Raw genomic sequence first — 22,609 nt, 5'->3', positions numbered from 1 at the left:
GTGAAATCCTGAAGCTCACCGTCAACGAGCTCATTGGGCCTTATCTGTGCGGCTCTAGACCTGGAAAATCCACCATAGGCCAGGTATTCATAATATGTCAAATCTTGTCACTCACCATACGCCGCGATGTCTGAATTTGGCATTCCCGGGAAACTGATACAGCTGTTAGAACTGGGAAAGATTTCTCCGAGCCGATTGCTACCAAACGGGGTTTCAGACAGGGCGACTCCATTTCATGCGATTTCTTTAATCTGATCTTGGAGAAAATAATAAAAGCAACAGAACTGAACCGCTCAAGAACAATTTTTCACAAAAGCGTGCAATTGCGCGAAGTCTTCTCTGCCTTTTCCAAGTTCGATAAGGAAGCAAAGCGAATGGGTCAGGCGATCAACGAGGACAGGACGGACAGTCAGCGCATTCGAGCCTTGGCACCCACGTCACGGTTGGGAGTTATAATTTCGAGAAATGGAGGATTTATTTTACATGAGGACCCTCACTAACACCGATAATAATGTCAATAATGTAAAATAACTCTTGCCAACAAGTGCTACTTTGGAATGAGTAGGTAATTAAGGAGTAAAGTCGTCTTTCGACGTACCGAAACCACACCATATAAGTCAGTCATCATACTCGTGTTGGTATATGGCGCAGAAGCATTGAACATGACAACATCCGATTAGGCGGCTCTTGGGGTATTCGAGAGAAAGATTTTGCGGAAGATTTACGCCTTTACGCGGTGGCGACAGCAAGTCCGGCAGGTGATGAAATGATGAGCTGTATGAGCTTTACAACGACATCGACTTAGTGCAGCGAATTAAAATACAGCAGATACGATGGCTTGGTAACGTTTTTCGAATGGACTCCGACGATCCAGGTCTGAAGGTGTTCAACTCGGGGCCCGCTGGTGGTAGCAGAGGAGGAGAGAGGCCCCCACTACGATAGAGAACCAAGTGGAGAAGGACTTGGGTTCATTTGGCATTTGCAATTGGCGTCAGTTGGCCCAGAAGAGAAACGACGTGCTTTGTTGAACTCAGACAAAATTGCTTAGGCGGTTACAGCGCCAAATAAGAAGAAGAGATTGGTTGTTTGGTATGCGCGCGCAAAAATTGGTGAAAATTAAATTAGTGAATAAGCAGACCCATAAATCTTGTGCATGATTTATAATGTGATTTATTGACCTTTAATTTCAAAGTGAGAAAAAAAGGACGGATGATGATAAAAATTTAAAAAACGTAAAGAAATCAACTTAAAACTATGCGGCATATGTACATCGTTAAAAATTGATTAAGAGGTGAAATTTGTAACAGACGCTGCTTTCAGGCTATCCTTCTCAAGCAGTCTCCAGTAGTGCAAAATGAAACTCCAGTAATGGAATCCTGAGATTTCAGCAAGAGGCTTTTCAACTAAGCCAGAAGTCCAGGCTTTGGGAACTCTACAAGGACGCAATTTTTAAAGAACCCCATAGGGGACGAAACAGTACTCTTAGTAAAACTTCTACAACAACACATGGAAGAAAGCTTCAAAGGAAACCGGCTGCGAAATGTTCTGTCGAAATCTTCTACAGGAACTCTATCCAGAAGACTAACGGTGACTGGACATTATCATGTAACGAAATGCTGCAGATTCTGATAAACTCGCTACCTGGGGTGCTCTGATGACACCTCCGATACACTGCTCGGTCCTAGAACCCACTCGTCCCCAGCCCTGTTGGGAGGAAATAATAATATTATTAACCGCTCTACCAATTACTACCAAGCATGGCACAGTTATTGACCTTAGTACAAGCAATCGGTTGAAATTTTTTAAAATCGGACAATAACCACGCCCATATCCCATATAACAGTAATTCAGAGAAATACAAAATCTGCAATAAATCAGTAACCACTTAAGCTAGATTACTCAAAATTGATGTTTAGAATAATTCTTTAGCGAGTAATACGATAAAAAAAAATAAAATTTTCGGAAAATGGGCGTGACACCGCTCACTTATGGCCACATAGTATAAGTAGCTCAATCAGCTAAGGACACTATGTGCCTTCTGTTTTCTCAGATTTTTACAGCCTACCTAATTCTTACTCACATACCGTACGAGTGGACGTAGGTCTTTCTACCAAAAGGTGACAATTCCGGTCATGTGAAACTGAAATGTTTCAGGACTATAAGCCTCATTTCGTTTCTTCTAAAAACTCTAGAGAGACTCATTGATCAACATATTCGGCGGAATATAAAAATAGCCAACCAACATGCATGTTCCAAGGGTGAATCCGTATAATCGATCGACAATTGAAAAAGGATTGGCCATAAAAGAATACATGTTGACAGTTTTCCCTGATATCGAATTCAAGCCATTATCGGGATTTACAGCGATGTCTTATACAATTTCGTGTGGCAGTGCTTCAATTTTCGATGACTTACTTTCATGGGTTTCATAATTCGTGGTTTCTGCTCGCTCATCTTCATTTCCTTCGTATTCTCTAGTCGATGATTTACGGCCCGAACTTACACTTTCGATTACATTGATTGCAAAGCTTTCCCGGAAACCCGGTTTTTACGCGCAATCCGTGCACCGATCAAGAATTTTATATTGGGTGGTCTGAAAGCAGTTGACGAAAACCAATGCTGATGCCATCGTCAACAAGAATTCTAAGGTCAAACGGCGATAATGACGTAAAAGATGCCGCAGCATACAGGCTGGTGAAATTTTACATGACTTTTTATATCCAATTGTATAGAATAGATTGGTTTCTTCAATGAAAATATTATTTTTCAAAACCCCGCTTCGAATTGAAAAATATAGAGAAATACTGACTAATACTCCACTACCATCAGAACCAATATTAACGCGATGAGGTACTTGGTTGGAAAGAGCTGTTTTTTTATCAAACTGGCAAAAAATTAAGGAGGTTTGTAATAAAAAAAATTAAGCTAGAAACTTATTTTGGATTAAATTTTTTAGTCTAGGTGGTCACGCATCTGAATGTAGATGAGAGCTTCTGTGAGCTTGCTTCAGCGCAAGTGATATTGCAATGCGAAACGCAGATGAACGATTTAGCTTATACTAAAAAAAATTTTGGAAGAAAGAGTCTAGAGGAGTACCTCTGACAGATACCATGATCATGGTAACAATGGCATTTAAAGGATTGCACTCTACGCCTGGACCATATGGGCAGGTACATAGTGTCGGCTAAAATTGATGCAAAAAGGAACCCCACTTTCAAGGACATATCAAAAGTAGTAAAAATACTTTCGGGTGATAACAGCAACGAAATTGCAACTGCAATTCAAATTCCAAGCCACTTTGGTGCGAATTTAATATAATGCTGCTACATCATATAATGTTGACTGTTCTTTATCCACATACGAACTTGTTAAAAAAAATCTACAGAAGATAATTGTGGTTTATTGTGATATGGGCCGCCATAAGCCTGAACCCATAGACCAGGACACTTATCCAAATAAATCGAAGATGCATGTGAATATGCTGTTAATACATATATTCCTTATAAATACATTTGCTTGGTTCTGGCGTTGTATTATTTTGAAGTAACTTCTGATATTATAAGCAATGTAGTTTTGTGGCAAAATCCGTAGAGCTGAATGATTGATGATGATGTGGTTGTATGAAATGCTCAAACTTTGAATTTTTTAAATCATAAAAGAACAAATTGCTCTTGACGTGTACCTATTCAGGAAATCCCACTTTTTTAGGGATTCGTCTGAAGATAAAAAAGTAGGATTTTAACAAAGTAAACGAAACAGAAAAAAAGTAAATTCACTAGATATTGTTAGATAAAACGTTTCGTCATAGATTTTCGGTTTCAAAAACAGGTATCTTAACCATTTTTCATAGCAAAAACCTGCCAAAAATGAAATGGGCGTCTGCATTGACCTTCATTAAAAATCTAGGACAATTTAGGTATGGACCAGCAGCCGGAATTCAACATTCGCTATCGCTAATTTTGATCGCCAAAAATCTCCGAAAGAATAGCAAGCGCGCCTAACGACATGCAACATCTAGTTACATGCTCCCTATACTGCCAGATTAGGCTGATTACACACTGTATCTGTTACTTTTGCATGTAGAATTTTGGTGACGAAAATTTAGCGTAGCGCTTGTTAGAACTCCACTGCAGGACACCAGGACAATTTTCTAAGATCAGGACGAACCAGGACGCTGTATTGTAGTATCAACTACACCTCAACTTACCTATTTTTTACTTGTTTTCATAAAATTTTAATTGACGTTTAAATCCGAAACCCAATGAACTGCAAACGTTCATTTAAATTATTGATGCTATATTTTACGAAAAAGTTGTTATCCAAATTTTACTATAAGTATCTGAAGGCATGATGCTATATTTTACGAAAAAGTTGTTATCCAAAGTTTACTATATATCTGAAGGCCTGAAGAGATGATTGACTTGTGACCCGAAAGTTTAATTTTAGCTTACTGAGAAAACAAATTGTGATAAGGAGGAGTTCTACTCCTTTTTGAAGTTTGAAGCGCGCATACTACCAACGTTTCGGCATTACATCCCAGAGCCACATACATTTTTTGGATTATTGGAATAACACCTGTGCTGCAGTTTTGCGCTCCAAAACACATTTGGCATTTTCCAGTTTTTAAAACTTCTTCAACCGGTTCATGCGGTTCAAAATCTGGAGACATTCACACAAAGGCACAGCAGGAACACACCACAAATCGAGCACAAGCCGTTTCGCAGCCAGTCGCAGCATTTCAAGGTTGTATTTTTCTATAATATACGTTCAATACCCCCGAATTTCACTCATGTGTATACATTATCGCCGTTCAGTGGTCATCTGTAGTGTGGACCTTGCCCACAGAGTTTCGTAAGGACAACTTTACTCACGGTATCTCCACCTTGCTGCTTTCTCATTTCCACGTTAACTTCACATAGTCTTTGTTATTGCTATTGTTGTATTTTGTTTGTATTTCTTTTATTGTTAACCAAGAGCTTTCAGTTTTTTTGCACTTCTCAAAGGCATTTAACATTAGCTCTGGCGTTTTATAATATTCTATAGATTACACAATTAATTAATATTTTTGTGTCATTTTTATGCAGCGGAACACCCTTTTTCACCACAACATATTTGCATGTGCATAATAGCATTACACCATGACGTCTTCACACTTTCATCCCCGTTTCAAACACATGGGCGAGTAGCGATAGGCGATATGTTTTTTTGTTTCAGTTAATGTTTGATTTCGTTTTCCATTTCCTCCACCTGTTCTCTCGCTTGGCAGTACACTCCATTTCGGCTGCAACCTTTTCACTGACAAATTTAAACACACCCCTAAGGTCTGTTGCCTTTTGTTTGTAAATTTTTATTCTTTTCCCGAATCACGTTGTTGACGGTATTAAATGCTTTTATTAAATAATTTAATTCACAGGTTTGCGTTTTTGGACCTCGGGGCAGAAAGTGATAAACAAACGTGTGGCATTTTTTCCAGTGAGCGAATGGAAAATAATCAAGAGAAAATACGGTGGCGCACAGTGTAACAAGTGCGATCAAAAATAATAATGATGAGGTTGGCAAATTTTAATGCCAATCGCCAATAAATATTCGAGTATAAACCTAACCGACATAAATGTTCCAAAATTTTGATTAATAATATTTTTTTGTTTTTTAAAGTTGAGAGTTTATAAAATAAAATATATAATTTAGTAATAACAGCTTTAGTATGCTGTTTTTAAAAGGTTTCATTATTACATTTATGCTGCGATTCTATTAATTTTTTACCGTAATCATTACTTTATTATACATAAGTTCCTGCATGTTTTATTCTCCTGAAGTTCATAGCTTTTTTTTGTGGTACAACAAAAGTATAAAGTTAAAAAAAAAAATAAGAGTGCATTTACGAATTTTTAAAGTGATAAAAAATGCCTGAGAGAGCCCACTTTTAAATCACCAAACCTGTTAGAGGGAATTATGTGCAACTAAAATAAAGCTGTTAGATGTCCTGGTTTTTCAAGATTTGTCCTGGTTTTAGGTAACTGTACTGGTGTCCTGGCCCACACTTAAACTGTCCCGGTTTTATAAGGAAGGTCAATGCAGACGCCCATTTCATTTTTGGTAGATTTTTGACATTGATGTAAAAAATGTTAAGCTTTCTGTTGTTATTAAGGGAAAATCGAAAACGAAACGTTTTATATAACATATTGACCAATATCTGGTGTGTTCCTTTTTAGTTTATTTGGTTAAAATCTGTCTTTTTTATCTTTAGGCAAATTTAAAAAAAGCGCAAGTTCCAGAAGAGGTACACAATTCAGGAGCTGAAATCTCTCCCAAAAGGCCTTACTATAGCCATTCCTTTCTCCATTATATCTAGTATAGAGAGGCACAAATTGGAGGGCTTCTGCTTTCGCTACCCAAAGAAGAGCTTACAGAACGGCTTTTGTAGGACGTATTTTAGAAGACCCTTTGGAGGAATTCTTTTAAAGCTGTTCTTTTAATTCGTAAGAATCATGCTTTTACCTCGCTCATGTTAGCTTGGGATGTAACTATGTAATATTGGTGCTCCTAAAAGATGCAGCGATTTCCTTTATCAAGTTACATACCTGATGACAGTACGAATGGGAGTTGCTTTAAATTTCCATTTTTAAAGTAATATGATGACAGAACGAATGGAAATTATAAAAGCGAGTTTTTAGTTTTTTAAACTATATTGTGATTTATTAAGGAATTTATTTAACTGGCCATCTCCACAGGAGAAAGATAATATCCTTGTACATGTGTCAGAACATAAATTGCCAATGGAGACCGCTATTTTCTCTTCAAAAACAATATGTATCATAGTTTATATCTATGTTCGGATGGAATAATAGCTTACGTCGGGAAGTTGGCTTTAGTATCATGCGGCATTCCCTTTATTCTTTAAACGACAAGGACAGGAAACTTAAGACAGCCTATGTAAATTATCTTCTGGTTATGCATATACAAAAAGACAGAAATGCTCATGAAACGCATTGTAAGTAGGTATGTTAGTCCCGGAATCCCGGCCTTTTTTAGGTCCCGAAAATCACGGGACTCTTGGCAAATAATCCTGGGATTTTCGGGATTTGTAAAATGCACTGCTGGCAATTATAGAAACTCCTTTTCTTGAGCAGTATTGGCTATATTTCTTTTTTAATTTAATAATTAACATTTCCTTATAACTGTCTATCTCATTATACATACATATAGTACCGTGCGAAAGTAAAATTTACACACAAAAATCAATATATTCGCGAAAAATAGGCCAAATATATTAAATTGCGTTTTTAGTTTCCACTCTGACGTCAGCAATTCAATGATTTAAAAAATTCAGTGAAACGTGCTTAGAGAAGAAGTATGGGTATCAAATTAAAAAGGAAATTCTGTAGAGTTTGTATATTGTTTGAGTATTGAAAATGTCCTTTTAAAATTTTATCCTTAAAATTTTGCAATATTTATTTTTGAAAAAATTATATGTTAAGGACTTATATAAACTCGATAACATACTCGAATTTCGTCCTTCTAACTTTACCAGCTTAAAAAAATACCTATTCTTCCTTGTGAATCCAAAAAATTTTAATTTTTTAAATTCTAAATCCTGACATCAGAGGGAAAAAATAAAAACGCTACTTTAAATAAAAAAGTAGGTTTCAAACCCATTTATTTATTACTCATTTTGTGGTAGGGGATATAGAGGCAATTTTTTCGAATTAAGTTGTTGAAAAGTAATGAATATCTGAATCCGGGATTGTGATGCCGACATCCTGAAAATCCCGCGATCGTAAAAAGCAAAAAAATTAACATCCCTAATTGTAAGATATGTGGAAATTTCTACGCCAAACATTTTTCCAGGTTACGTCACTGTCAAGAGAAATTTGTTCTTTTATGATTAAGATATTAAAAATTATAAACTTGTGTATTTCATATCAAACATCTGCAATTCAACTTTACGGATTGTGCCACAGAACTACATGGCTTATAATATCAGAATTTATTTCAACATAAGGGAACGCCGGAACCAAAGCAACTGTACCTATAAGGAATACTAGTGAAACTGCATGGCGTTGAAATGCCAACATTGAACTTAAATTTATAAACATGTGGCAACCTTATTCAGAAACCAACGGTGCAGGTCTGATTACCTTCACAAAAAATGGTTTCTCATAACATATGAGACATTCTTTTTCATATCGGACACCAAATTTGGCGTGACACTTTCGATTGGCTTAAAATTTTTTTTATGGGTTTTATACATCAAATAAGCTAACACGTATTCGAGGATTTTTTTTCTCTTTTTTTCTTCGGAGATTTGATCTGTCAAAGTTTGCATTTTTTCGTGATTCTGAATAATCATGTACTTTTTCAAGTCGTTATATCTCGGGTTCTGCTCATCGTAGAGACTTCATCTTAACGTAATTTTAAAGCTAAAGTTACAGTATTCGCCGAGAAAAAAATTAATTATATTCTCTCTGGTGAAGCTAAAATTTTGAACAGTAATTTTTGGAGATTTTGAACACGATTTCGTTCTGAACGTCCGGATACTTTTTCGTAATTACGAAAAATCTAAAAAAAATAAAAAATTCCCTCTAACAACATTCGATCCCGGACCCACCTGAAAGTTAACAAACAGTAGCAAACCCCTCTGGGCTATTTTCTATAAAAATTTCCGTGATCGCTCAAACAAGTTTTTCACTGTTATAGGGCCGTGATTCTTGTGAATTCTTGATAACTCTTGATAATTATGTTTAAAAAATATTTTTCCTGTTCAAATATTTCTCAGTGGACATGAAATAAAATCGTCGATAGAAAGCGGAAATTCTGTATATATACAGTACTTATTGTATATAAGAAAGAAATGGACACAAGACAGCTTGTTCTTGCACCAAGTCCAATGTTATACAATAGGGGTATTCTCTGAGTCTTGTAAAGCTTTTGCACGGTGCACAGATTGCACGGATTGCACGGTAAAAACCGCTTTTCGTAAGGGATAATACTTCATTTATGTATGTTCCGGCAACAGTGCACTGACGTTTCTTTCATACAATTTTTAATTTTACTTTTTTTAACTGTACATAATAAATAAAAGTTGCGTTGCAGGTAACTTCGTGTAAAAACCTGTAAAACCATATATTTAATACTCCTATATTGGCAGTAAGAGATAGTATCGTCCGAAAACATTACAGTACAGAGATATCAATAAACACGTAAAAAAGAACAGGAACGCATTCCTGCAAAAAATGCGACTAATGCGGATGACTCCGGGAGCAATCGCAAAGGAACATGCGACTAATACCACTTTTGATCAGTTTTGTTAAGCGAATGCTCTCTCTCTGTGCCAACGCCGCACATGAAATTTCGTTGACTAAAAGCGCAAACAGTCAACGACGTAGCGTAAACGTAGGTTGACGCAGACACGATTTATCTTATGGGATTCGCGTGTTAACGAAAACTCACCATCGCATGGCGGTGACGTTGCCGTTGCTTTTCTCTCTCTCTATCAACAGTAAATTTGATACGCTGCTACGTACGTCAACCTACGTTCGCGCTACGTCGTTGACTAACTGAGCTATAAGGGTAAGAACATAGTGGAGCGGCGAGCAAAGAGCATCGAGCAAAGCGTCGATTTGAAACACATACACCCGATTTACATGATTCAAGTACTTGAAAGCAATTCTTGCTCATTCTCTTTTGTGTTTTCTATTTGCTTTTACACGTTTCAATTCTGTTGAATTCAAGTTTTTGGTTTTGTAAATGGGAAGCAACGAAAATGCCAAAAGCAAAGCAAGAAAGTTGAAACGACTTGACGGTACAGACGCATGCGTACTCGTCCCTTTTCTTCTCAACCCCTCTCTTCCACATGCGAGCAGAATTGAATTCAATACTTGAACTGTGTAAAAGCAGTCATATGTTTCAATGGCAAAGTGCATAGTGAAGAGCAAAGCGTACATACACATTTGTAATTGAAGCTTTGCTCGATGCTAGCTCTTCGCTTTGCTCGTCGCTCCACTATGTTTTGACCCTAAGTAAGCGTAAGCGTAAATATCATCAAATCGTTAATAGTACCCGTTAGAGATGAGTTGAGGACTAATTGATCTCCAATTATACCTATAAGGGATGGGTCGAGACAAACTGAGCTCCATTAGTGCCCGTATGAGAGTAGTTGGGACTAATTAATGCCCAATTGTACCCGATTGAGAGTAATCTCGGAATACTCTCTTTACAGATTACTCGCACAATTTTTTGCAGGGTAGTCTCACAATTTTTTGCAGGGATACGTTTATAAATAAACACCCTGCAGCAAATCAAACTGGTTCAGAACTTGCGCTGAGCTAGCCTGAAAAGGGACGGTACTGGTTCTTCATCTATCCCAACTCAATGCTTGCAACTGTCTTTTTTAACATGGCGATGTCCTACGAAGTGACAATTGTCGCCCTCTGCAGAACTTTTGAACTTGTTCTGAGCTGACTCTGGCTTAGATGGTTCTGGTACAGTTCATATAACAACAGTTCTTAGATAGTTCAAAAAGGGTCACCTCCGGGCTAGAAAAAATGTGGTTAGTTTTGAGCTGGTTCTAATAGTATAGTATAGAGCCTTTTCTTTAAATAAGCACGCATACAATTTTGTAAATGAAGGTACTTCATTTTATGTTTAAAGAGCTATTTGTTTTGAACTAATTTACTTTTTGAAGCAAACTGTGTGTCAATTATTCCTTTATTTTCTAAAGCCGTTATTCTTAAAAATAATTTATATTTGTTACGTATAATGGGTATTTCCGGGATACCTATAATTAAAAATCTGATCTAAGTCGTGTCAAAAAATGAGAAAAACGATGATATATTGAATGATTATTTGTGATAACTCAGCGTTAAATTGGATTAAATTTATTGAAATGTAATAAATAGAATTTCTGGCATCTCATAAGAAATATAGAATTTAGAATATTTACAATAGTTTTCATGCTAAATATTTTTCGTAAATTGTTTATTTAAGGATGGCTCATAAGTATTATAACATAAACAAATAAATTCACGTTTCTAACTGTGTTGGAAATTTAGTAGAATTCTAGAAACTGTTATAAAAACTTCAATATTTTAAATCAGTTTATGAGTATGCAGTTCTATAGCCCATTAAATTTTAGTATAATTAATCACGCTGATTTTTTATAACTCTTTTTTCGCACGTTTAAGATGCAAGATTACACTTTACTACACTAAAATTTGATGGACTACAAAACAGAATACTCGAAATAGTTCTATCAAGTTTGCAGCACAGTTAGGAATTTGAATTTAAATGGTTTATGGAGTATGAGACATAGTACTTAAATAAAAACTAAACGAAAAATATTTAAGATGAAAAACATTGGAAATTAAAAAAAAAATCACTGCATAACTACACATTTCGTGTCACGGCGAATTTATATAAGGTGGTGTTGTTTAATCAGATGTGTGTAGCGTTTGATTGTAAAAATTTTATATTTTGCTAGTGAGTGAGTGAAAACGTGAAAGTGTTTGCATTTTCTGTCGCCCTTTTTCATTCGAAGAAGAATAGCTGAAATTTGACAATCACCAGCTAAAACAAAAAAAACAAAATACAGGTAATTGTTGTATTTGTTGAATCGATACCACCTTATATGAATTCGCCTTGTTTCGGGTGCTTAGTGATACATTTACGTATGTAGTATCGTTCATGTCAATAGTACTCCCATTTCAAAGTGAGATTGTTTACCACTTTTGTTTATTTTTTTAAATCTGATTAAAAAGTCAAACATTTTGATGAAAAATCGTTAAGTTTAACTTTCGTTTTGTATAAAGTTTTAAAACACGGTTAATATTATTTTATTTTAAGCATGATCATTTAAATAATAACAAATTTTAACTCTCAATATATTGTGAATATTTAAAAAAGAAATGGTGTACGCAGACCTTTCCTGTCAAGTGTAGCTTAACTAAATTTTCTATTTTGCATTAAATTTTATACGTACGTAGATATGTATAAAAATGACATTAATGTTACCAATAACGACTTCTTTGGAAATATTTTAGCAGTTGCCCCATAAACTATGTAGAGAATTACATATTAAATAAACGAAAACAGTTTGTTATTAGTTTTAGGGTCTAAGAAAATCGAAAAAATATAGTATATTACATTTGTGCATCTTTTGTCAGCTTTCACATGACCAGGATGAGTAACATTGATGACAGCGCAACTAGCAACATATGAGTTTCAACCGTCCAACTCAGCATCCCTTTTTCAGTAGTTCAGAGACAGTTCTGAAATTTGTAGGGCGGAACTAGCGCTTTGACAGACTGTCCCTAAATTTTGCTGCAGGGCATGTACACAACACATACACAAAACGGCACTCACGTACACAACACATACACAATACATACATAAAAACGGTACTAAACTGTCTCGCTTTGATTTCGGAATGCTTACACATTGAGAAGTAAGCTTACTGCCAACCCAGCAAACATTGAGGGTAGTTATCGATTAGATAATGATTGGAGAACTAGCCACATTCTCCAATCTCAAACGTTTGAGATCGACTCGAAAAACTATCGAGAATCATATCAATCTCAACAAAAATGGGACATAGTTCTCGACTCGAGAAAATATAAATTCTCTAATCGAATTCTAATGTTGATCTCTAATGGGACTCGAATTTGAATTTCAAACTGCTATTTTGCTTTATTAAATAAAACGCTTTGTTTGTAAAATTTTTATTAAATGTATTTGCAATAAAATAATAATGAATTATTTGAACTTAAAAAAAAATTATGATTCATTCATTTGGAATATTGCTTATTTACACTTATTTGAATTTTCGTTGTTTCTCTAATCGTTCTCGAATCGAATTCTAATGTAGTTCTCTAACTTCGTCATCGACTCGAGAACGATTAGAGAAATACCCTAGTTATCTAATGTAGAAATCCAAATTTCTCTAACGTTAGAGACTGTGTTTGCTGGGAATATAGAAGTATTACAGCTTAACCTAACCCTGCAAAAAAATGTGCGACTAATCTCTAAAGAGAGTATTCCGAGATTACTCTCAATCGGGTACAATTGGGCATTAATTAGTCGCAACTAGTCTCATACGGGTACTAATGGAGATCAATTGGTCTCGGCTCATCCCTTATGGGTATAATTGGAGAGCAATTAGTCCCCAACTCATCTCTAACGGATACTATTAACGATTTAATGATATGTACGCACTTAGTCAATCAAATTTCATGTGCGGCGTTGGCTCGCAGATAGAGTATTCGCCTAACAAAACTGAGCACCCCGGTTCGAATCTCAGCTGGCGCAAATTTTTATTTTTATTTTTTAAAAGTGACTAGTCGCTTTTTATACCCGTTCGGGTATAAAGGTGAACAATTAGCATCTTCATAAGATATGCTCGAACAAAAGCGAACAGTTCATTCCATATAAAGAGATTAGAACTGGTATTAGTCGCATGCTCCTTTGCGACTGCTCCCGGAGTAATCCCGGATTAGTCCCATTTTTTGCAGGGAATATTACCGGCGTGAGTTTTTCTACGCACGCTCGCAAGTTTTTCACATTTGATTAAACGAAATCAATTTGCGTGCGTGATGTTTCAGAGTTGCATTTCTGTTAAATTTCAGAAGTTGAGCAAAATTTGGGCATAAATGCAGAATAGCTTCGATTCTCAAATTAAAAAAAAAAAAAAACATATGGGGATCAATAAAGATCATTGAGGTGAGTATAGAGCAAGAGCGTGAGTAGTGAGCAAGAGCGAAACAGTAAAAGTCACCTGGAACGCGAAAAAACACCTTTCCTTTATCTTTGATATCAACCGTCTCGCGTTATGCTTGACAAAAAATAAGCTCACTTGGCTGCTGATCGTCGTGGTGAGCAAGTGCGCGAACAAGAAAAATAAATTGTTTTACGTTTGATTGAGCATTACCAATGCTTACCAGCTTTATGAAATGTACCTCACTGACACATACGCATTAAAATGGCAATTAATTTGGTATATGGACCTTTTTTGTAGAGAATCGAAATAAGCTAAACCAATTTTTTTTACCACTTGAACTTTGATGGACTTGGGCGAGCCTAAGATATTGACCAAAAATTTCCGTCTTTCACCCCGATTTTTTTTTAAAGCATAATGAACCATATTTTTGCTATTACCGATCAAAATTCTAAAAAAGCGGATTTTCGGTCCACGCTAAATAATACGCAATGCTTGGAGTATTTATTTGATTGTCTCCGTAGCGCTTAAGGTTATTGGCTTTCTATTTTTGTTTACAAATGCAACCCTGCCTATCGTTTGACACTTTTCATAAACTTTCAGGAAGAAAAACTTCGGACTAAAACCCGCAACTTCTGACTGAGAGAGAGGGCAAATGACTCTCACAAGAGTGGTTTGACTTACAGGTTTTTTGGCACCTGGAACGCTTTCCTGCAAAAAAAACTGCAAATCGTGAATATCGTGAGCACCTGGAACGCAACTAAATATGTATGTGAATGAAGGATCTATTCATTATGCGAAGTCTTCAATGCTTTCTGTGAAATATATGACTTTATTATTGCAGTAAGTAGTGTAGTTATTACCTACATACAATTTGACTGCAAAAGCTTTTGGGATTTTGGGGGAAATGTTCGGTCTAACTTCTAGGATTTATGGCAGCCCTAACCTCCATATGTACGAACCTACATATTAATGTACATACATATAAACGAATGTACGATAACAATTTGTCAGCATATGGGTATACATACATACACGAACACACGTACATACCCTGCAGTGAAAAGTTGAATTAGTATGCACAAATTTCAGTTCATGAACTATTATATAAGAATGGAAGGAATACCAGTCGTCTTGGATTATAATTACATGTACCAGTTCTCCGCAGTGAAAGGCCAAATCAGCCAGTAAAAATACTAGTTCATTAACTAGTATGTGGTAAAGCGGCGGCCTAATATTTCGAAGATTTCGATCAACTTATGCGATTAGCGACATCTGCCTCTGAATTGCCAAGGCCAAAACTAAAATCTAGTTAATTGCTTTCTTCACAAAGGTCGGCTGTGGCATCGCAAGAAGACTAACGATTCCGGTTCTGAGATCTCAGGTTCGAGTCCGCTTGGAAGTGGTTAAAGTAAAGTATGTCAATTATTTTAATTTGCATATAAATGAAAAATTGTAAATTTAATTTTATTTGGAAAGATTCTATATAATATTTAAAAATTACAAAGAGATTAATTAAACATTATTTAATTAAAAACAGATAAAATACATAAAAAAGTAAAAACCTCTGCCCGAGGATTCGAACTCGGATTTCTCGAATGGCGCGCCACAGCTTTGCTTTGTTAAAAATACCAGTCGCTATTAGTGAAAAAGGATACAACGTGAACTAGGTGGGCTGAAACGCAAACTGGTAGCATTCTAATTTTCAACTATTATATAGCTTTCCCTGCGGGGTACTTACATGTATAGCTGCGTAGATATGCAAATTACGAAGGTTGATAATAGTTGTGTTCAATGAGACCGAAAAAAGTGCAGAGCAGGTCAAGTTAGAGCAGAATCGAGCAGCTGTCAAAAAACAGTAGGGCAAGTTAGAGCAACTTAAGTTGTCTAAGTTGCTCTAGTTCCACTTAGCGCAGGCTCATGAAACAAAAAGTAGAGTAAGTTAGAGCAAGAAAAATCCCCATGAAACACAATTTTGGGAGACATATTAACCTGGCGTAACCTAGAGCAGCTTACTAACACAACTAATATTAAATGCATTAAAAAATCGCAATACGTATGTATGTATATATATACAACATACATACGAACATGAATGAATGCAATTTCGGTTGTATTCGTAGGAACATACATGGATAGGTATATGTTTATTATACTACATACATACGAGTTAAACATGTTAAATGGGCTTGAACCAGTTAAATGAACAAAACGTGTTCATAAACCAGTTAAATCGCATGCAATTGTTGTTGGAAAATTGAACCAGTTAAATGATTTAACTCGTTTGAAAACCAGTTCAGCGCAGAGTTGTATCATAAAGCTTTCTGCTTCAGCCAATCAGAACGAGCCAAAAGCTTTCATTTGACACGCCAACGTTCAAAAAATTTAAATTCTCAAAAATAAAAAAAATTAAAAACTATAAAAAAATAGCAAAATTGTATGCATATCTCCCATCAGGTATCATCGTACGCGGAGATAAATAGTGTATACGAACTAAGCATTTTGAAGTCTCTAAGTAATCCGTATGCGTTAAGGCTCCGTTATGCATACTTGGCATTGCTTGAGAGTTGTCACATAAGGAATCTGTTAAATGAGCTTCGCGTGTAAGCGGTTACCCAACGCACAGCATTACATACGTAGAAGTCTGCTAGTTTTTGATTTCTACGTAAAAATGATATACATAGCAGTGCATGCACTGCCAATTACGCAGAGTCTTTAATATCATGAAGCAGACATTCGCACAAAACAAATTGAAATACAAAAACTTGATTTTGAATATATTTTTTGGAATTTTTATTTGAAATCAAACAACCGTCAAAGTTAACTCCAAATCATCGTAGAGTTTCATAAGTAAAAACACTATCAGTTGATTGCCAAAAAATGCCTACAGCTGAGATCACCTGTTTTTTGGTCATGTGCTCTTATCTTTTACAATTTCTTTCATTTATATTACAATTTCTTTTATTTCTATTACAATTTATTCATAATACACTAACACACTGAACCAAAAACACCAATACACTAACCAAAAACACACCTTCAGCCTGCTAGAAAAAACGGTAAGAAGAAGAGTTACGTTACTTGTGGAACTGTACGATGCTCCAAATGTTCAATGTTAACGATTGTGATTACAAAAAGCTCTTTTTCATTTAACAAGTTCAATGGGGCCAGTTTTATCGTAATATTAGACTGGATCGGTTTCGATATGAAATAAAAAGTTTGTAGTTAAAAGCCACGTGCACTTTGGTGCAGAGTAGCTGCAATTTTTTTCCAACCTTTGACCTAATACTGATTACATATAAATGTTTATTTCCTACGTGTAGTTTTTGAGATATCGCCACATAATCATCAGCTGTTTTGTGAATGCGAAATGTGATGCAAAGCTGTCAAATTGCTACAATTCCTAATAAAAAATTATATAATCGTGTTAAAAGCAAATCCAAGATATTGAAGTCGGTGGCCCGTGCGATGTATAATAGGCAGTCTCGGTTGATATTGCGCAGCATTTTTTCGACGCACTACAGCTACAGTAATGCTCAGTATCTCTCTACCAGCTCATCGCTGAAAAGCGCCAACTATTATGAAGCTCTTGGAATAGTACAGAGCTCAACTCAGAGCGAGATAAAGTCGGCATACTACAAACTCTCGATGCAATATGCGAAAAAAATTTCGAGAAATCACCCAAGCATATGAAGTACTAGGCAACTATCGCTTAAGGATGCTATATGACAAAGGCATTATACACACAGCAGGATCAACATATGCGCAGCCAACGGAGCACGAACCGGAAGAAGAAGACGATCCGGAAACAAAGTTTTACAAATTTAGATTTAAGAAATCAAAAGTCTCCGATGAAATGGGACGCACGCCCATTTATGATTTTGATGAGTGATCTCGCGCTCATTACGGTAAATCCTTTCAAAGACGGCAAGATGCCAAACAGAAATTTGATTGCAAGAAAGCTCAGAACCGCGACCATGTATTAGCTTTACAAAACGAAATGGTGCTTTTCGGATTCGTATTTCATGCAGTGGCCATGTACGCCGTATTTTACACTGAATCCTCACTAGACATACCAAAGGAGCGCGTTATTCGAGCTGCAGCAAAAAGGAAAACTGACATTGAGGGCGAGAAGTCAATAATGAACGCCAACTCGACAAGCCCAGAAACATAGTTGTGATAAAAGATCAGGAAAGATTTAGAGGCAATGTGTATAGAAAATGTATTTTTAACTACATACATATATTCAAGCTGTAGGCGTTTTTATTTTTAATTCTACATATCCTAGAAGAATTGTAACATCAAATTATGGTTAGTATATAACGGCCAATGATAAAAATTTCAACTGTCTGGAGAATTCGTTAATAAAATCAAGTAACATATTAAATGAAAAGTAAATAAATTTTCTATGATTCAATTTAATTAAAATTACACATTTTCGATATACAAAGATAAAGAATTTGTTCGCAAAATATTAGGACGTTTCCTATATGGGTGAAAATTTCTCAACTGGACCTCGGATTTCAGTACCAAGATCGAATTTTTGGGTGAAAATTTGTGCGTAGAGAGGTTTATAGATATAAAAGGGATTCTTAGAATTTTTTTTTTTTTAATTTTAATTTTTAAAGTGTTTATAAGTAAATATATTTCTAAGCAATACTCATTTCCTCTTAAAGTATTTGACGAAAGTTGATGAAATTTTTTGTAAGCGTAATGACATTGGAACTTAAAAAACAATATTTTTATAATTTAGAATTAATTTTTATTTTTTATTTAAACATAATAAATATTCAAGCTGCACCTGCATTTATTCAAGAAAATATTTCTAAAAATTTTTTCTGTTTATTACTTACAGCAACATTTGTCACAGCGCGCACGCATCATGAACCATGCACGCTCACCGCCTATGCGCGCAACATGTTCACTAGAAAGCGCGTACAGGGGCAACTAATAATTGGCTCATATCTGCTACTTTTAACACAGCCTTATATAATAATGATGGAATTTGTGGTATTTTTAAGGCATTTTTAGGTTAAGCTTGGTATATGTTAAAATAATCTGATCAAGTCCATTTTTTTGGAGTTCACACGCAACTGTATGGTTCTAGCGCCATCAGTCAACCATAAGTATGTAAATTTTATGTCTAATCATTTTTTTATTGTGATTCAACGTCGCACAGTGGTACAGCCCCATACATTTTTTTTGAAAAATAGAAGGAGTCGGCGTATAACCGACAAATAAAAAAAACGACAAATTGGAAAAACGATTTATTTTAAAGCATACCTCCCATATAAACATAACCTCAAAAACGTCTTAAGAATGGAATAAAAAATGCACCGACGCATATATAATCCGCAATTTTGCCCTTTTGTTTGTAATAATCAGGGAACGGATTTTATGGAAATTGCCTTTTTTCTGCTAAAGAGATAGAGTATATTTGATGAGCTTTTCCTGATTCCATATCAGGGGCGCACCCAGGAATATATTTTAGGGGGGGTTTTTATATTTCTGAAGATATATCACCGGAAAATACTGAAAATTTGCTTGATAATACGCTCTTTAAAATACATTTATGCAAGTTTTATGTTCAGTATGTAATAAATAAATAAACGTTTTAAAATTCATAAACTGCACTTTATTTACATAAGATTAACAGAACTCAAACACTTTTAACCGACTTCAAAAAAGGGGAGCTTATCAATTCGCCGGAATACATAACTTGTTTACCACGTGAACCGATTTCAATAATCCTTTTTTTATTGGAAAGATGGTACCTCAAGGGTCGTCCCGTAATTTGGTTTAGAGATCCGATGATTGGATCATGAAGAAATTAACGGTACCCCTAAATTTGTATATGAGAATTGAAGTCGGTTGTGTTCTTTCCTTAAAAACTACTTGTTTAATAAAAAGTTCTATAAACTCAAGATGCGCTCAACTTTCAAAAGTACCAAATAAAAAATTTTCACAAAGAGTCAGTAAAAAAAATAAATTTATTGATTCCATGAATTTTTGCTTTTTATACCCGAGCGCACTTGTGCACAAGGGTATATTAATTTTGTTCACATAACGGTTGTTTGTAACAGCCAAAACGAATCGAGATAGATATAGACAAATGTATACATAAATGATCAGGATGAAAAAAGAAATCGATTAAGCCATGTCTGTCTGTCCGTCCGTCTGTCCGTCTGTCCGTCTGTCCGTGTACACGATAACTCGAGCAAAAATTGAGATATCTCAAAGAAATTTGGTATGTAGGTTTCCCTTAGTCCAAGGTAGGTTGGTATTGAAAATGGGCGAAATCGGACTTTAACCACGCCCACTTCCCATATAACGGTAATACGAAATACGAAAACTGCGATATTTTAGTAACTACTGAAGATAATTCACTCAAAATTGATATTTACAATAATTTTTAGACGAAAAATAAGAATATTATAAATTTTTGGAAAATGGGCGTAGCCACGCCCACTTATGGTTACATGTGTATATCTGGGTAACCGCTGCACCAATTTCTTCCAAACTTGGCACAGTTGTTGGCCTTCGCATAGCATACCAAATGGCCGAAAATTTTTAAAATCACTCAATAACCGCGCCTACGTCCCATATAACGGTAATTTTCAGAAATACGAAAACTGCGATATTTTAGTAACTACTGGAGATTATTCACTCAAAATTGATATTTATAATAAGTTTTAGACGAAAAATAAGAATATTATAAATTTTTGGAAAATGGGCGTAGCCACGCCCACTTATGGTTACATGTGTATACCTTGGTAACCGCTACACTAATTTCTTCCAAACTTGGCACAGTTGTTGGCCTTGGTACAGCATAAAAAACCGCCGAAACTTTTTAAAATCGGACAATAACCACGCCCACATCCCATATAACGGTAATTTAGAGAAATACAAAATCTTCGATAAATCATGAAATATTGAAGCTAATTTATTCAAAATTGATGCTTGCAACAATTCTTTACCAAGAAATACGTTTATGGTAAAATTTTGGAAAATGGGCGTGGCACCGCCCACTTATGATCACATATAAGTATATCGGTAACCGTTCTACCAATTTGTACCAAACTCGGTATGGTTATTGTACTTGCCACGTGTAAGTAAAACGTTGAAAATTATTGAAATCGGACTAAAATAACGGCCGATTCTCATATAACGGTAAATTTAAGAAATGCTTGAAACTTCAATATTTCGAAATTGAAGGACGCTAATTTACTCAAAATTGATACACCTCGGCTTACCATCTAGCGGAAGGTTTCGGAAGGGTGAAAAAACGTATATTTAATACTTGCGCCGGGTATTTAATGTTCGGCTCCGCCCGAACTTAGACTTTCTTACTTGTTTATGTCCATTTTTTCGATTTCTGGTTTCTGGTTTTCGATAGATGGTGATTTTTCACGATTGCTAAATTTTTTTAATATTTCGAGTTCTGAAAAAATTAACTGAACTCTCAAGAAAAACGAAAAATTCATATAAAACGACGGACGAGAAATGGAAAAGAAATTTTCTTCTACCAAATTTTCATAAATCAGTTTGCAGCTCTCAAGAAAAAAATGCTCGTATATTTATTCCCTCATGAAAATTTACAGCAAAAGCAAAGCGCCTTTTCAAGCAACAGAAGTTATAATAAATGTTTCTTATAATTTCCTTGAGGGCTGGATTCTTAGCTTTAAGATACAGTTTGCATTTGAGGTTATTAGCTTTAGGGGGGGTTTGAACCCCAAAACCCAGCCCTTGTGTGCGCTAATGTTCCATATATACACATCTGAAGTTGCCTTTTTTTGCATTTTTTCAGATATTCGCCGTTACGAACTTTAATTGTAAAGGACAAGCCCTTATTCCTGATAATATGAAAGTTTTAAACGTTCCATATTTAAATTGGCCGCCACTTGTATCAACGCACGTCGAGCGCAGGTTTAGTACATTTAAGGCTTTTCTTCGAGAGCATCTAATAAAAATGCTGCCAGAAAAAAATGCATCTTGTGGTTCAAAGTTACTACAACTAGTTAAAACACAAATGGACAAAATAGTCAAAGATTCAGAGTAAAAATTTTTGATATAATGATACCATGTAGTTCATTGTTTTTCTCTTTTTACTTGTAAAATAAATATTTCTAAATAAAAGTTATTTTTATTTTATTTTTCGGTTTTTGTCTCTATTTAGTACTTTATTTTGCCTTCTAGTGCTTTGTCTGCATATTTTCCCTTTTTTGTAGGTTTTTAGGTCCTAAAAATCCGTTCCCTGGTAATAATGTTGTGTGTGAACTAAAAAAAAAGGAATTAATAGAATTATTTTAACACATACCTCCGATGCAAAACTTAACCTAAGAATGGCTTAAAAATACCACAAATACCATCATTATTATATGAGGTTACGTTAAAAGTCGGAAATATGAGCCAATTGTTAGTTGCTCCTGTACGCGCTTTCTAGTGAACACTTTGCGCGCATAGGCGGTAAGCGTGCATGGTTCACGATGCGTGCGCGCTTTGACAAAGGTTGCTGTAAGTCAAAAACAGAAAAGATCTAACAAATTTTTTTTTTAGAAATATTTTCTTGAATAAATGCAGTTTTCGAAAATATAAACGAAATGGAAAACACTCATTGAGAACATATTTTTAATGTAAATTGAATATTTATAATATGTAAATAAAAAAAATTCTAAATTATGAAAATATTTTTTTTTAAAGCTCTAATGTCACTTCTTTTAAGAAAAAATTTCATCAACTTTCGTCAAATACTTTAAGAGAAAAAGAGTTTTGAAAAAAAGATTGCTAAAAAATATATTTGCTTATAAAAACTTTAAAAATTAAAATTTTTCAAAAAAATTCTCAGAATCCCTTTCACATATAAAAACCTCTCTACCCACAAATTTTCACGCAAAAATTCGA

General features: G+C 35.1%; 1 protein-coding gene and 1 pseudogene across 7 annotated transcripts in view; one reads left to right on the top strand and one right to left on the bottom strand.

Moving 5' to 3' along the window:
• The window catches only part of LOC118745696 (calcium-dependent secretion activator), a 393,045-nt gene that overhangs the window by 345,877 nt on the left and 24,559 nt on the right, over positions 1 to 22,609 (bottom strand). Inside the window, exon 1 of one of the 7 annotated variants that reach the window (XM_036479293.1) lies at positions 4,872 to 4,959. The exons of the other annotated variants lie outside the window; for them this stretch is intronic. The gene's annotated coding sequence lies outside the window, so the exon portion shown is untranslated. Of the gene's footprint in view, positions 1 to 4,871; positions 4,960 to 22,609 lie in introns of those variants that run through there. 7 annotated transcript variants of the gene reach the window in all.
• Positions 16,868 to 18,335, top strand: LOC118745698 (annotated as a pseudogene).

Source organism: Rhagoletis pomonella, unplaced genomic scaffold, assembly GCF_013731165.1.
Source record: "Rhagoletis pomonella isolate Grant_MI unplaced genomic scaffold, Rhpom_1.0 Rhpom_scaffold_00009, whole genome shotgun sequence".
Taxonomy (NCBI): domain Eukaryota; kingdom Metazoa; phylum Arthropoda; class Insecta; order Diptera; family Tephritidae; genus Rhagoletis; species Rhagoletis pomonella.
The sequence above is the reverse complement of the archived record's forward strand: the minus strand, read 5'-3'. Positions and strand labels throughout refer to the sequence as shown.